Source organism: Mustela nivalis (assembly GCF_964662115.1).
Source record: "Mustela nivalis genome assembly, chromosome: 5".
NCBI classification, from domain to species: domain Eukaryota; kingdom Metazoa; phylum Chordata; class Mammalia; order Carnivora; family Mustelidae; genus Mustela; species Mustela nivalis.
This window is the reverse complement of record NC_139024.1, coordinates 103,316,105-103,329,610: the sequence shown is the minus strand read 5'-3', so window position 1 is coordinate 103,329,610 and position 13,506 is coordinate 103,316,105. Positions and strand designations below refer to the sequence as shown.

Below are 13,506 nucleotides of genomic sequence, written 5' to 3'. Positions count from 1 at the left end.
GCTGAAAAGAGATGTGGAGCCCCTGCCAGGGGAAGGAAGGATATAAGAAATCCCAGGAGGCTTTTAAATCATGGCATCGGTTCTGATTAGACTCCCAGACTAACACACGATGGGGGTAGGATGGGGAAGGCTGTGCCATATTCATCTAGGCTAACCTCCGCCTAACATCCTTGTTCGTTCACATGTGCTCATTCAGATCTATTTGACTCTCATGGTTGAGATCTTTCAGATGGATTTAGATGAAGTGCTCTTCTTGTCACCTGTGTTGAGTTGTATATTCGTGTAACACACAGCTTTCTCTACCAGGGCCAGCGTTGTGGTGAAGACATTAAAAAAAGGCATCTTAGCAAATATTGACTAGTTACTGATTAGGTAAATAAAGTATTTGCTTAGCAGTAATTACCAGTTTTGGTGGAGAAGTGGGGTTGGGGGGACAGTACACACATTCAGGTAGGAAGGGGCTCAGTGACATCAATTCTTGATCTAAATTGGGAAATTACTTTTGTACTTGTTCTGCCAGCTATTTTGTTTCATCCATATGAATTCTTACACAATATTGACAAATATTCTAAATGAGGCATTTTGTGAGAAAAAGGTGTCAATGATTAGATTTCTTAGGAAAAAATTACTTCTCAGTATTTATTTTTGATGAAGACATTTATTACTGAAGTTATTTTTATCCATGTGTGTAATGAATGTTGGTTACTATTTCTTATGTGAAAATTGTCCTACAAATGAATCAATTCCTCTAGTATTTAATGTAGAAACAGTATTATATAATCAAAGGCAATTTTCAAAAATTAAAAATTCAATAATCCCATTATCTTAATAGTTTCATTCATTATTCTTTATTGCCATGACAAGTTGCATGCCTATGAGATTTTATATCATTAATGTGTACAGTTGAAATAATAATATTCATAAAATAAATATGCATAAAACACACAGATTAAAAACTAAAGTGTTACCTGTCTCAAGTCTCCCATGCATCTTTTTTCAATCATATGCCCACAAAGCCTCTCAGATATAATATCCTGAGCTGAATAATAATCATCTCCTTGCTTTGTCACTTAAAAATGTAGCTCAAAAACACTTATATATGTATTGTTTAGTTTTGTTTCTTTTAAACTTTATAAAAAGGACTCAGACGATGCATAATCTTAATTTTAAGGTTTATTCATATTCATATAAGTACCTGTAGCTCGTGCATTTTCACCAATATACAAACCAGAATTTTTTAAAAAATCCATTTTATTGTGTATGAACATTTGGGTTCTCTCTCTCTCTCTCTCTTTTATTTTGCTTTTGTGAACAATACTGCCATGAATGTTCTTGTGCCTGCTTCCTGGTGCTGGGCCACAGGGAATGAGAATGTTCAGCTTTTTTTAGATAAATTGCCATTCTAGGCAGAAACTACATAAATTATCTAGTATGTTATTATAGTCCTTATTACTCCACATTCTTACCAAATAACCAAATATGAAATTAGATTTTATTGTGGTTTTGATTTGCATTTTTATGATTGCTAATGAGATTTCTTATATTTTCATAAATTTATTGCCTGTTGCTCTTCTCTCTTTTGGGAAATGCATGCTTGACTTATTCCTGTATTTTTACCGGGTTGTCTTTTGCATTTGTTTGTAAGGGTTCTTTATATATTCTAAATACCAACCCTTTGTCACTTCTATTTATTTCTTAAATCATCCCCGGGCTTGTGGGTCATCTTTCATTCTTTTTTGATGTCTAGTGAATATAGGTGATTCTTTGAATGTGGCAGAATGTATCAATTTTCCTTTTATAGAATGTGATTTTTGTGTTTTTAACTAAGAAATCCTTTCCTATTCTGAGATAATAAGAATCTTTCCATAAGGTGGCTCAGTCGCTTAAGCGTCTGTCTGCCTTCAGCTCAAGTCATCATCGTGGGGTCCTGAGATCTAGCCCCACATCCAGCTCTCTGCCGGATGGGAAGCCTGCTTCTCCCTCTCACTCTGCCCCTTACCTCTCCCCTCAACCCCGTTCCTTGTGCTCTCTTCCTCTCTCTCTCTCTCCCTGTCAAATAAACAAATAAAATCTATTTAAAAACTCTTAAGAAAAATCTTTCCATAAGTTTTCCTTTTAAAAGAGTTTATTTATTTATTTGAGAGAGAGAGCGCACAAGAGTGGGGTGATGGGCAGAGGGAGAAGCAGACTCCCCACTGAGCAGGGAGCCCAATGAGGGGCTCCATCCAGAAACTCTGGGATCATGAACTGAGCTGAAGGCAGACACAACCCACTGAGCCACCCAGGCGCCCCTAAAAAGGCATTGCTTTTCCTTCCACATCACTTGGCCAGGAACAGACTTTATGTATGGTAAGTGAGGAGATTTAGGTTTTGTTTTATTTTGTTTTTTCCCCCCTTCATGGATCACCCATTAAATCAGTGCAATGTATTGAGGAGCCTAGTCCTGTCCACAAATGTGCGATACAAGTTCTTTTACATATCAGGCTTTTATGTGTGTGTAAATAAATTTTCAAGCTCTGGTTTCCAGTTTTTCTTTTTGCAAAAGCTTAATTTTCATTGCCTGTAAATTAAATTCTGATGTGTATGCATCAAAGACCTCTGTTTCTTCTTCTTCCTCACGACCATCTTAGATTCCTTTGGTCCTGTTCTTCTTCATAGAAATTGAATTGATATATTATGTGGGACGGAATTAAAATCTTTATGAGATTGAGTACCCTATCCTGTAGATGGCATATCTTTCTATTTAACTCCTCCTTAATTATTTTCAAAAAGTTTCATCCTTTTCTCTCTCTCTCTCTCTTTTTTTTTTAAAGATTTATTTGTTCATTTTAGGGAGAGAGAGCACAAGGCATAGGGGCGGTGGGAGAGGGAGAGAGTCTCAAGCAGACTCCACACTGTGTGCACAGCCCAACAAAGGGCTCAAACTCATGACCCATGAGATCATGACCTGAACCCAAACCAAGAATTTGACACTTAACTGACCATGCCATCCAGGTGCCTCTCCTGCTTTTCTCTGTAAGTCTTCCATATCTTTTAGATTTAGGTGTCTTATATTTCTTTATGCTTTAATACATGATGCACTTTTTAAAAATTATTAATATAATATATACATGTTATACATATATATGTATATATACATATAATACATGTTTCCTTACTATAAAATGTCTAATTATAGATTTATTTTTCTTTATTCTACTCTGAATTTTTAAGATTTACTAAACTTGTGGCTTAGCATTTTTCATCAGTTCTGGAAAGTTTGTAATTTCAAAAATTTCTTCTCATCCACATCTCCTGTCCCAGACATGTGTACAGCCTATCAAAAATCAAGCATTAGGCAGCATGCATGTAAGGAGATATTCTAAGGAAAAGTTTGGTCTCATAGTTTTTTAACTTTTCTGGAATCACACTTTTGAATCATTTGAGGATCCTAAGAATTACTTTATTTTACACCTGTGCATCTATAAAATTAAGTATTCAGATATATATTTTAAAATATATTTTGTCCTTCTCACTGAGGTCTAAAAAGCTTTCACTGAATTTCTCACCCATGGTCTTTCTGGAAATAACTTTTGTTTTTTTCCCTTTTCTTTATAAGTCGTTATCCACCTATAGACATAATTTTAAACTTACAACTTACAGTATCTATGCAACTATACAGTAAGTTGAATATACACCATATAGATGATATAAGTTGTATGAGTTCCTACGGAATGTGGCAAATATACAACTCTTATGTAGAAACTGCTATTATATATTACATTATAAAGTTAGTAATTTAGAGAAGATACAAATGAGTTCATACAATATATTTCTTTCTATATCTGACATTTCACTTAACATAATGCCTTCAAGATCCATCCATGTTGTCATAAATGGTAGGACTTCCTCATTTTTTATGCTGAATAATATTCTATTATATATCTGTATCTAGATATCAGCTACTTTATCCACTCATCCATCAATTGACACATAGTTGTTTCTATGTCTTGGCTAATTGTAAATAATCCTACTGTGAACATGGGGATGCAGATATTTTTTTCAAGTTGGTGTTTTCATTTCCTTTAGATATATTGGAAGTAGAATTGCTGGATCATATGGTAGGTTTTATTTTTAATTTTTTAAGGATCCTCCGCACTGTTTTCCATTGTGGCTGTACCAATTTATAATCCCATCAATAATGCACAAGGGTTATCCTTTCTCCACATACATGCCGGTATTTGTTATCTCTTACCTTTGGGATGTTGGCTATTCCAACAGGTGAAAGGTGATATCCCATTTTGGTTTTAATTTGCTTTTCCCTAAGACTAGTTATGTTAAGCATCTTTTTATGTATCTGTTTGCCTTTTGTGTACCTTATTTAGAAAATGTCTATTCAGGTCCTTTGCCCATTTTTATTTACTTATTTATAACTTTTTTTTTCATTTTTTAAAGATTTTATTTATTTATTTGAGAGAGAGAATGAGAGAGAGAACATGAGAAGGGGGAGGGTCAGAGGGAGAAGCAGACTCCCCTCCAAGCAGGGAGCCTGATGTGGGACTTGATCCCAGGACTCCAGGATCAGGACCTGAGCCCAAGGCAGTTGCTTAACCAACTGAGCCACCCAGGCACCCCCTTTGCCTATTTTTAACTGGATTATTATTATTGCTTTTATTATTGAGTATATTATTATGATTATTATATTATTAATATTACATTACTAATATTGTTATAATAATATTATTATTGTTACATTAATAATATTATTACTGCTATTGCCATGAGTCATATGAGTTCTTTATATATTTTGGGTATTAACCCCCAATCAGTTCTAGTGTGCAAATATTTTTTTCCCCAGGAAGCAAATAGGTGTTTGTAAGGTAAGATATAATGTAGCTCAATAAATAAAACATTGTAAGTGCATATTTTCCATAAAATTTCAAGTGGTTATATCTTTATAAGGGTCAGGAGTCAAAATTTGAACTAAAATTCAGTTATAGGGTAGGTGTGAAGACAGAATAGAAAAAACCTAATATTTAAAAATAACTATATTATCTCAGATTCTAAATTACTTGGCTGATAAAAATAGAAAATTAAATTTAAAAATTCAATATTGAGTAAGATATACCTTTATGAGTAAGTTTAGCCCTTTCAGATCATAAAGAAACAAAATGTTGGATTACATTATGTTGTTTTTTGTTGTCATATTAATTGCAGGGAAGGTTCTTTGAAATAAAGTATTAAGCCTGTCAGATACAAATGGGTGTTAAAAGGATTGTAGAATAGAGAGTAGGAATACAAACTTCTGAAATCCTCATTACATTGTGTCAGAAATAGAAAAACCAACCCAATAGGTCTGGTTATTTAACAGTATGGCTAATTTAAACTCATGCCATTATGCCAATCTTGAATGCATTTAATTCTTCATGGTGAGTCCCTGTTACTTGACTTTTGAGAATTTGTTGGCTCTGGCATTTTTCAGGGATAATACGATTATAACATAACATGATAAAATTATAACATAACATAACATGATGTAATATGAGATGTATCATAATATAATAAATTGAATAGATTTGTCATATACACAGAAGTATACCGTCAATGAAAAATCCACATAATGTTGCATTTTATTCTTTAATGAAAGGAAGATTATTGGACACAAAGAATTTCAAAGGTTTACGGAGAGCAGGAATTGCACAAAATGATTTATAATCTCATTGCCATTACCTTGTTTGAGGTTTATGAGATCATACTGATCATACTGTTCCATCAATTCCAAAAACTTCAAGGGAAGCTCTGTGTATATAAGTTGCTGGGGTTCACTCTGGCAACAATACCTGTATCTTACTGTTCCTTAAAAATGTTGTGACAATTCCCATGGTTGTATTTAAATTATGTAATAAATAGTTATAGCTTTTATTATCCATGGAAAGATTGATTATAGATTCTTTCAGAACCCAGAGAAGATTATTTTGAAGAGACATGGAAAGAAAATAAGGTATAATGCCAGCCTTTTTTTTTTTAATTTTTTATTTCTTCACAATACTTGCCTGTTCTTTACCATGAATGCTATTGATTATTTGTGACAATTTTTAATCTACAGGTATAGTTAAGTTGATGGCCATACAAAAAAATACCATAAAAAGTCATGTAAATTTAAGAGAAAGGTTTAATCATTTTTTGTAACATATATAGTGAAAGTTAGATCTTAAAATCCTTTTTACTCAATTTATGTAGTCACTTCACTATATATATATATATATATGTATGTATATATATATATATATATATATAGTTTTACAAGACACCATACCGACTCAAATAACCTGGGAAGAAACCTTCTAAATCTGTTTTCTGCCAAAAACGTAAGAAGCACAAGAAATTCTCCAAGTAACACTTCCCACTAAAGAAATAATCTTTCAAAAGAAAACAACTCTAATACAAGCTTTTCATCTCACCCAACAATATTATTCTTTTTTTTTTCAGATGAATTAAAACCATGAAATTTAAATAGGTTTATAAAGATTTGGGGAGCTTCCTTCAAACTCAGTCATCTGTACCTAGTAAAAATAAGTAAGTGACTATTGCAAAGAAATAAAAATGGAGGAGGCTTTGTTTCTGTTATTAGCAGGAAAATACAGTAGCCAGCAGGTTTCAGACGAATCAGTTACCTATTGTCTCCCTCACTAGCAGTGAAAATTAGGAGAGAAGAAAATGAATAAAATTCTAAAAGAATTAGGAAATTCAAATCAAGATGATTTAAGCCAAAGGAGATGCTGATAGAATAAGGAGGCAGAAGAAAAATTTAGAGTATATTGTAAAAGTGCCAAGGAGAGAACAAAATTTCATAGTTTGACTTTGACAACTGCATTTTGAAATTTGCAGATTTCTTGACACTGTGACCGAAATGGTGAGTTTTATCTTTAATAATTCTTCTCTATATCTGTGACCATGGAAATTCTGAATAGAGACTAGCTTATTCAATCTTATTTTCCCTAGCCGGGTGGAGACATGTGAATGGGTTCTGGCCAATGTAAAATGTTCTATGAAGTTTCTAAAAATAATTCTAAAGACAGTGTAAAAGATCCTCTTCCTGGATTCTCCATTCATTCAGCCAGTTGTCAGAAAAGAAGATGCTACCACATCGACCTTGAGGTCAAAGTTGTGCAGGATAGAGCAACAATAATAGAAGGAGCTGACATTTAGAAAACCACATTGATCCTAAACCATCCACCTTGATTTTTAGGCAAAAAGCAATGAAATTTCATCTTGGTTAAACTAACTCTATTTGGGGGTTTATGTTTCCTGGCCCGCATCCTACTGGATACAGAGATAAAATTCAGCAAACATAAAATATTGCTTTTCTTCCTGCAGATGTGTATCAGTTAGCAATTTTATATACAGATAGATCCATAAACTTGTATATTTGATATACTACATTTGCTATATATGTTAGTATATATACACTTGACATATATATGATGTATATATTGTATACATTTGATGTATTTTTGACATATATTCAATGTATATCAAACTGTTTAAGTAAGCTTTGCTTTTTTTTAAATTTAAAGATTGTATTTATTTATTTGAGAGAGAGAGACAGAGATAGCAACAGAGATAACAAGAGACGGATTGACCGGGGGGGGGGGGACAAACAGGTTTCCCACTGAGCAGGAAGCCCGATGTGGGGCTTGATCCCAGGACACCAGGATCATGACCTGAGCTGAAGGTAGATGCTTAACTGACTGAGCCCCCAGACGCCCCTAACCTTTGCTTTTCATTACATTTCTCCATTCAGTAGATTCCAGAAGGTCAGCAGGATGGAAGAAGAGAAGAGACAAAGGACTTGGTTAATATTTTAGCTCATTTCCTTCTAGTCCTTCTTCCAGTGTCTAGGCTTTTGGTGGCATAAATATAATTATGTATATGCAATTTGTTACTTTTCTTCAATATGATGTAGTGTTAATACATAATTTTAATAGCTGTAAGTTGTTAAGGTTTATGACAAATACATTTAATAGTTATAAACTAAGAATAGCTTTGTTAGACAACAAACTCAATGATTAGATTTGGAGGTAGGCACTAAAAAGCTGTCATTTAAGCAAAAACTCACTGAAATAATGTAAGGCCCAAGGAACAGAGAAAAGCTCTGCTGAGTCCATAGAAAAGGGCTGAATCCAAGACTAAGGAAAGTAAAGATACCCAATACCAGCTCTGTAAAGGCCAAAGGCAGGACAGACAGTCTGGTCACAGCTGAGAGCCCACTGGTCAAAGGCAACATCCTAATAGCACAGTATTCAAAAGTGTGTGTGTGTGTGTGTGTGTGTGTGTGTGTGTGTACAATGGTAAAGAGAACGGGGCTTTGACATTTCAGTAAGTTGTTCCTATTTAATTTGGTGTGGTGGCAGAGTTAATTAAAGTGATCCATAATAAACCATGGTCATAGTTGTAGGAGGTTTTTAATTTTCTATTATAAATAACAGAAGTAAACACAATGCTGCCCACACACACACACACACTCAATTTATAGACTACTTCCATAAATCACTTAAGAGAACTAGAATTGCTGGCCCACATTCCATTTTATGTTTTTGTTATATCTCTTTATAAATTTTTCTTTAATCAAAGGCAGGATTTACACTGTATTAAAGCAAATAGGGGATTTTTGGGGCTCAGTTTTCCAGGAGAGATTTTTAGATAAGGAAATAAAATAATCATATTTGTTTGGAGTTTGTTAATCCTAACAACACTGCAGAGGGTAGATGTGATTAGAGGAAAAATGGAAATGCGTGACGAGCAGGAAGGCTGCCAGGACAGCTGAGGATGGAAGACCTGAGGTCCTCAACCATGTTGTGGCCAGGGTACTGGTTTAAAGGACCATTCAAGAGGCATTTTCTCTTTCTCAGACAAATTATTTACAACCTTTGGGGCTCCTGGGTAGCTCAGTGGGTTAAAGCCTCTGCCTTCGGCTCAGGTCATGATCCCAGGGACCTGGGATCGAGCCCCGCATCAGGCTCTCTGCTCAGCAGGGAGCCTGCTTCCTCCACCTCTCTCTCTCTGCCTGCCTCTCTGCCTACTTGTGATCTCTGTCTGTTAAATAAATAAATGTAAAAAAATTATTTATAACCTTCTTCAACAAGAACAGACCTGGAGCATATAATAAAATCCCTTTGGTAATGGCTTGTGATGTAGGTAGGAGAAGGGAGGTCAGTGTTCTAAAGCATCCTTGTTGCCCTGGGTTCTCTTAGACCCACCCCTGGGGACTGGGTCTAAGAGACCCACTACCGCTCCCTTCAGAAACATTGCCTCCACCTCCTCTCAGCAACTGTCTGAGCTAAACTGAGAGGAGCAATTCAATATTTGAAATTAGATTAGGGCTTGAAATTATAATAATTCAATTTTAATAGAAAACACTTTTGGGTGTTTTACATAAATTTTAGGCCAAATGACCCTGATGATTGACTCTGAACTTTTCAAAGAGCAGGTGCCTAAAATCCTTTGTGGAAGTGTGATTAGTATAGGTTATAAGCATCCACATGGCTAGAGAAAGCTGGAAATATTTACAGAAGTCTTCAAACTGAAATAGATGAATTTTTCAGAAATATAAATGTATTTCCCAATAGAATAATAAAGATGGCTATTCTTTTCCTAAAATATTAAGTATTCACACTTAGTGAAGCATGTAATAATAGTGACAGGGCTGGTCAAAAAGCAGGTGCCAGGGGAGTTTATTAAAGCTGAGCTATATTGGAAGTCTGACTTGTGGGTACGAGATTTTGGACTCGGTATTGATATTAGTGTTCTCACAGACATTAAGATGGTCCATGGATTTTGGTTCATTTCCATCCCAGTCAGTGAGCCATGGATCTTCCCACAGTGACAGCTGGGCAGCATGCAATTCTCTGTGTCCACCATAAGGTGAAGATCGGTTCTAGCAAACCTTTAGGCACAGGGGAGCTCTTAAAAGATCTTTCTCTGCTATAAAATTGTAAAGGGGCTTAATTGTGGTCTTGTAATTCGTATTAATAGCATTTTATGAATCTCATTGAAAGCTCCTTCTGTGTCATTGGGAAAGATTTAGTTTAAAAAAAAAAAAGCCTCTTTTCTCTGAGGGGCATTACTTGTCAGGCCATTGAAATCCAAAGTCGGTGCTAAGGACAGCTACATTTTCTTAGACTTTAGCAGGTTAATGGTTAAAACTAGCCTATTATTAATAATCCGCAAAAAGATGCTAATTTCTCTACTCTAGAGCTGATTAAGGAGATTTTTTAGTTGAATAAACCTTAAGGTTTTGTACTTTGTAAGTTATTTCTTTTATAAGGGAAATGTTTCAAAGTAGCGTACTGTTTATTAACATGTAAGCAATTTCTAAGTGATGTTTGAAAACAGAAATAATTCTTTTAATAAAGCAGTGTATTACTGTTAAAGTTTAATTTTCAAAGAGGCAAAATCATTACTGCCTTCCAAATATGGGAATCTGTGCCAAAGATTCTGTTTAACTCATAAATTAATGAGGGGGGAGCAGTGATACTGTGATCAGTTCAGGGAGCATTTGAGAAGTAAAGGTATTTATAGGCAGTTTAACAAAGTAATGTCAAGGCAGCTTAGAAACTGGTTAATTAGATATAAACCGGTTAGTATCTAACAGGCCATCAATCTTTATGGCTATCTGTTCCACCAGACAGAAATTATTTGCATCTCTACTGGAGAAAATCCATAAGTTAGCAAGCAAAATCTAGGACCTTTAATGAAGAGTAAACAGTGAGCTGAGCCAAATTCATCCCTAGATAGTCCTTGGGTAGCTGTTGCTTCTGTGTGATATTTGAAGAGTGTGCTGTTCATCTTTTTGCTTTTCTTCAAAGTTTTGAATAATTTCTCTGGCAACAAGGTGCATAAATGCAAATGTATACAGAGATACATTTATTTGACTATTCAAAATTATACATTGTGTGTCTGCTTTTCAACTCAATGTAGGTTGAAAATATAAATAAGAAATTTATCCTATCTTCAACTAGTTCACAGTGTGAAAGGGAGATACAGACATCTTGGGATACATTTTGATAAACACAGTAAAAGACATATGAATGAGTGATGGCCAGAGATTCTGAGGTGGGCCAGGCATGTCAGGTTTCAGTGATTGGGGAAGCTCCTTAAAGTGATGACATGAGCTATCATGCATTGAAGAACAGATACAATATATCAAACTCCTGGGATCCAATAAAGAGAAAATAGACCTCCATCTCTCTTAACATACAGTTTCTGGAGCATTTCCTTCTGCCTTTATTTGTAGACGGAGAATTTTCTACCTATTAGCACAGTGCATACAACCTTGCCACCTGCTCGTTCTCTTGGATGTATGTTAAGCAGTTTTCTGTAGATTTGTTAAGCTTTAGGAGTTTGGATGTAGAAGGAAATAGAACAGTATGTTTCATAAATGGAGTTTCATAAAATGTGGGCTGCAGACCACCTGCATCAGAATTAGGAGACTTGTTTAAAAAGGAGGTTCCTGAAAGCACTTGCCCATGAATACCTTGCCATGTCTTGCACCTGTAACTCCTGTAGAGAGCCCCGCACATGATGCTACTCAAGCAGTTGCTTACGAAACTGAACTTGAGCAGCCAGTGCAGGAACAGATGGTTGGTTAGAGATGAGGAGTTAGAGATTACCAAAAGTGTGCCAGTAAACCAAGGAGAAGAGGAAGCAAAAGTATCGAACAAATCCCCGTTGTGAGAGGGCAGTGATTTCTCAGTGTAACAACAATAAAATCAGTTCATAACATTAAGCAGAAGCAATCATTTAAAAAGACTTTACTAAATGTTTTCCAACCTGTGGAATACAATTAAACAATTACATTTATTGCTCCAAATAGCATATTTGGATATATATATATATATATATATATATATATATATATGGCTCTATTAATAACTTCCAAATTGTTGGGGGAAATATAATTAAAAGCAAAATCTTCTCCCAATACAGAAATCCTTTCCACAAACATAGTACAGAAAAAACAAGCCAGGTCTATTATTGAACAAGCATTATACCAGAACATGCTGCACACCACAGGCAATCCACTAGAAGAATGCAAAAACAGAAAGAAATCTCCCCTTTTTATATAGCCAAATAGATACAACCCTTCCCATGTATGTTTCCAAGATAAACAATACCTAGTCATGGAGTGAGAGGAATTGACAGCACCGTTAGTCACTCATAGTTTATCCAAATTTTATCTGGCTACTGGGGTGATCATCCCTGTTGCCTAATTGGCTTTATCCAGAGGAAAAACAAACTTCTCATGAGGATAAAACAAAACACTCATAAGGATGAGTGTAGGTAGTTTTGCAACTTGGAGCAAGACAGCCACCAAAGTTACAATCCTGCCTTCCCACAGAAACTGGGACACAGGGGTGGTGTTCTCTCTCGATGTTTACATTTCACGGAGATGACTGCTGGGTCTTTGAGAAAGACATCCCTGGGTCAGAAGGCTGACAAAAGCCCTATCGGGTCTTCAGAAGGATTTATACACATTTCAAAGAGAGGAGGAAGTATTTAGAATCACAAGTTTTCACAGTAAATACCCTGAGAAAAAGAGGGGAAGGAAATCCCTTATTTTCACCAGGAAGAAGCTACCTCTCATTTTTTAACTTGTGTTTGTCCTTAACACCATAGAAGGTCAACACTGGGAGAAACACTGTGTGACCTTATAAGACAAAAGAAAAGTAGAACCACTTTCTTCATCTAGGTGAGTTCCTATGGTTTGTATTAAATGACCATAATATACTTGATATAAAATGAAATCTTCACTCAGTAAATGTTGAAATGAAGGTACCTTTCTCAGGAACACTTTGTTAGTTATAATTTATTTACTCTCTGTCTCTACTGCACTAAAAACCATCATACATGAATTGCCATAACTGTCATTTCACTGGAACAAAATAACACTTTTATTCTATTTTTAAAAGACACCGAAGGGAAAATTATTGTAAATGTAATTTTTTCAATGTTTTGCTCTTTTCATGCTACAAATTACTCGATAATGGCCTGTGTTTATCAGGTATATTTCTTTTGCAAGGCCTTTATCTTACAGTATTAGAACCACCAGTTTTTGTGGTGTTTATTTTTGGAGTTCGTGCCTTATACAGGTGCTTAAGGCTTATAAACAGTATCTTCTGAATTATAAATCTCTGTAATTACTGCAGGACTTCTTAGTAGACAGAGAAAACTGTATTTGCAAGTAGTATTTTTAAGTGCTAACTCCAGTTTCTGAGATGGAAACATATTTAAATGGAGAACTATTCAAAATAGAGCAAAACTCAGTTCAGGCAGACTTTTTCACCTCATTGGCAACAGGTAGACACCAACCGGGCACTGTGTCACCCGGCAAGAAGGCAGCGACATGTATGGGACACGGCAATACGATTCATTATACGGGAATTGTCACTTTGGTTGGGCTAAATAAGGGTAGCAACTGTGGTTTAGGTTCCCTGTTAGATGAAAAATTCACTTATAAGTTGACAT

At 35.2% G+C, this 13,506-nt stretch overlaps 1 protein-coding gene and 1 pseudogene across 11 annotated transcripts in view; both read left to right on the top strand.

The window, feature by feature from the left end:
- Nucleotides 1-13,506, top strand: part of KHDRBS2 (KH RNA binding domain containing, signal transduction associated 2) — a 617,530-nt gene that overhangs the window by 411,320 nt on the left and 192,704 nt on the right. The gene's annotated exons all lie outside the window — the stretch shown is intronic.
- The window catches only part of LOC309865148 (actin-related protein 2/3 complex subunit 2 pseudogene), a 100,922-nt pseudogene continuing 98,975 nt past the window's right edge, over nucleotides 11,560-13,506 (top strand). The window contains exon 1 of the transcript in view: nucleotides 11,560-11,691. The product of the transcript in view is annotated as an actin-related protein 2/3 complex subunit 2 pseudogene (transcript). The remainder of the gene's footprint in view (nucleotides 11,692-13,506) is intronic.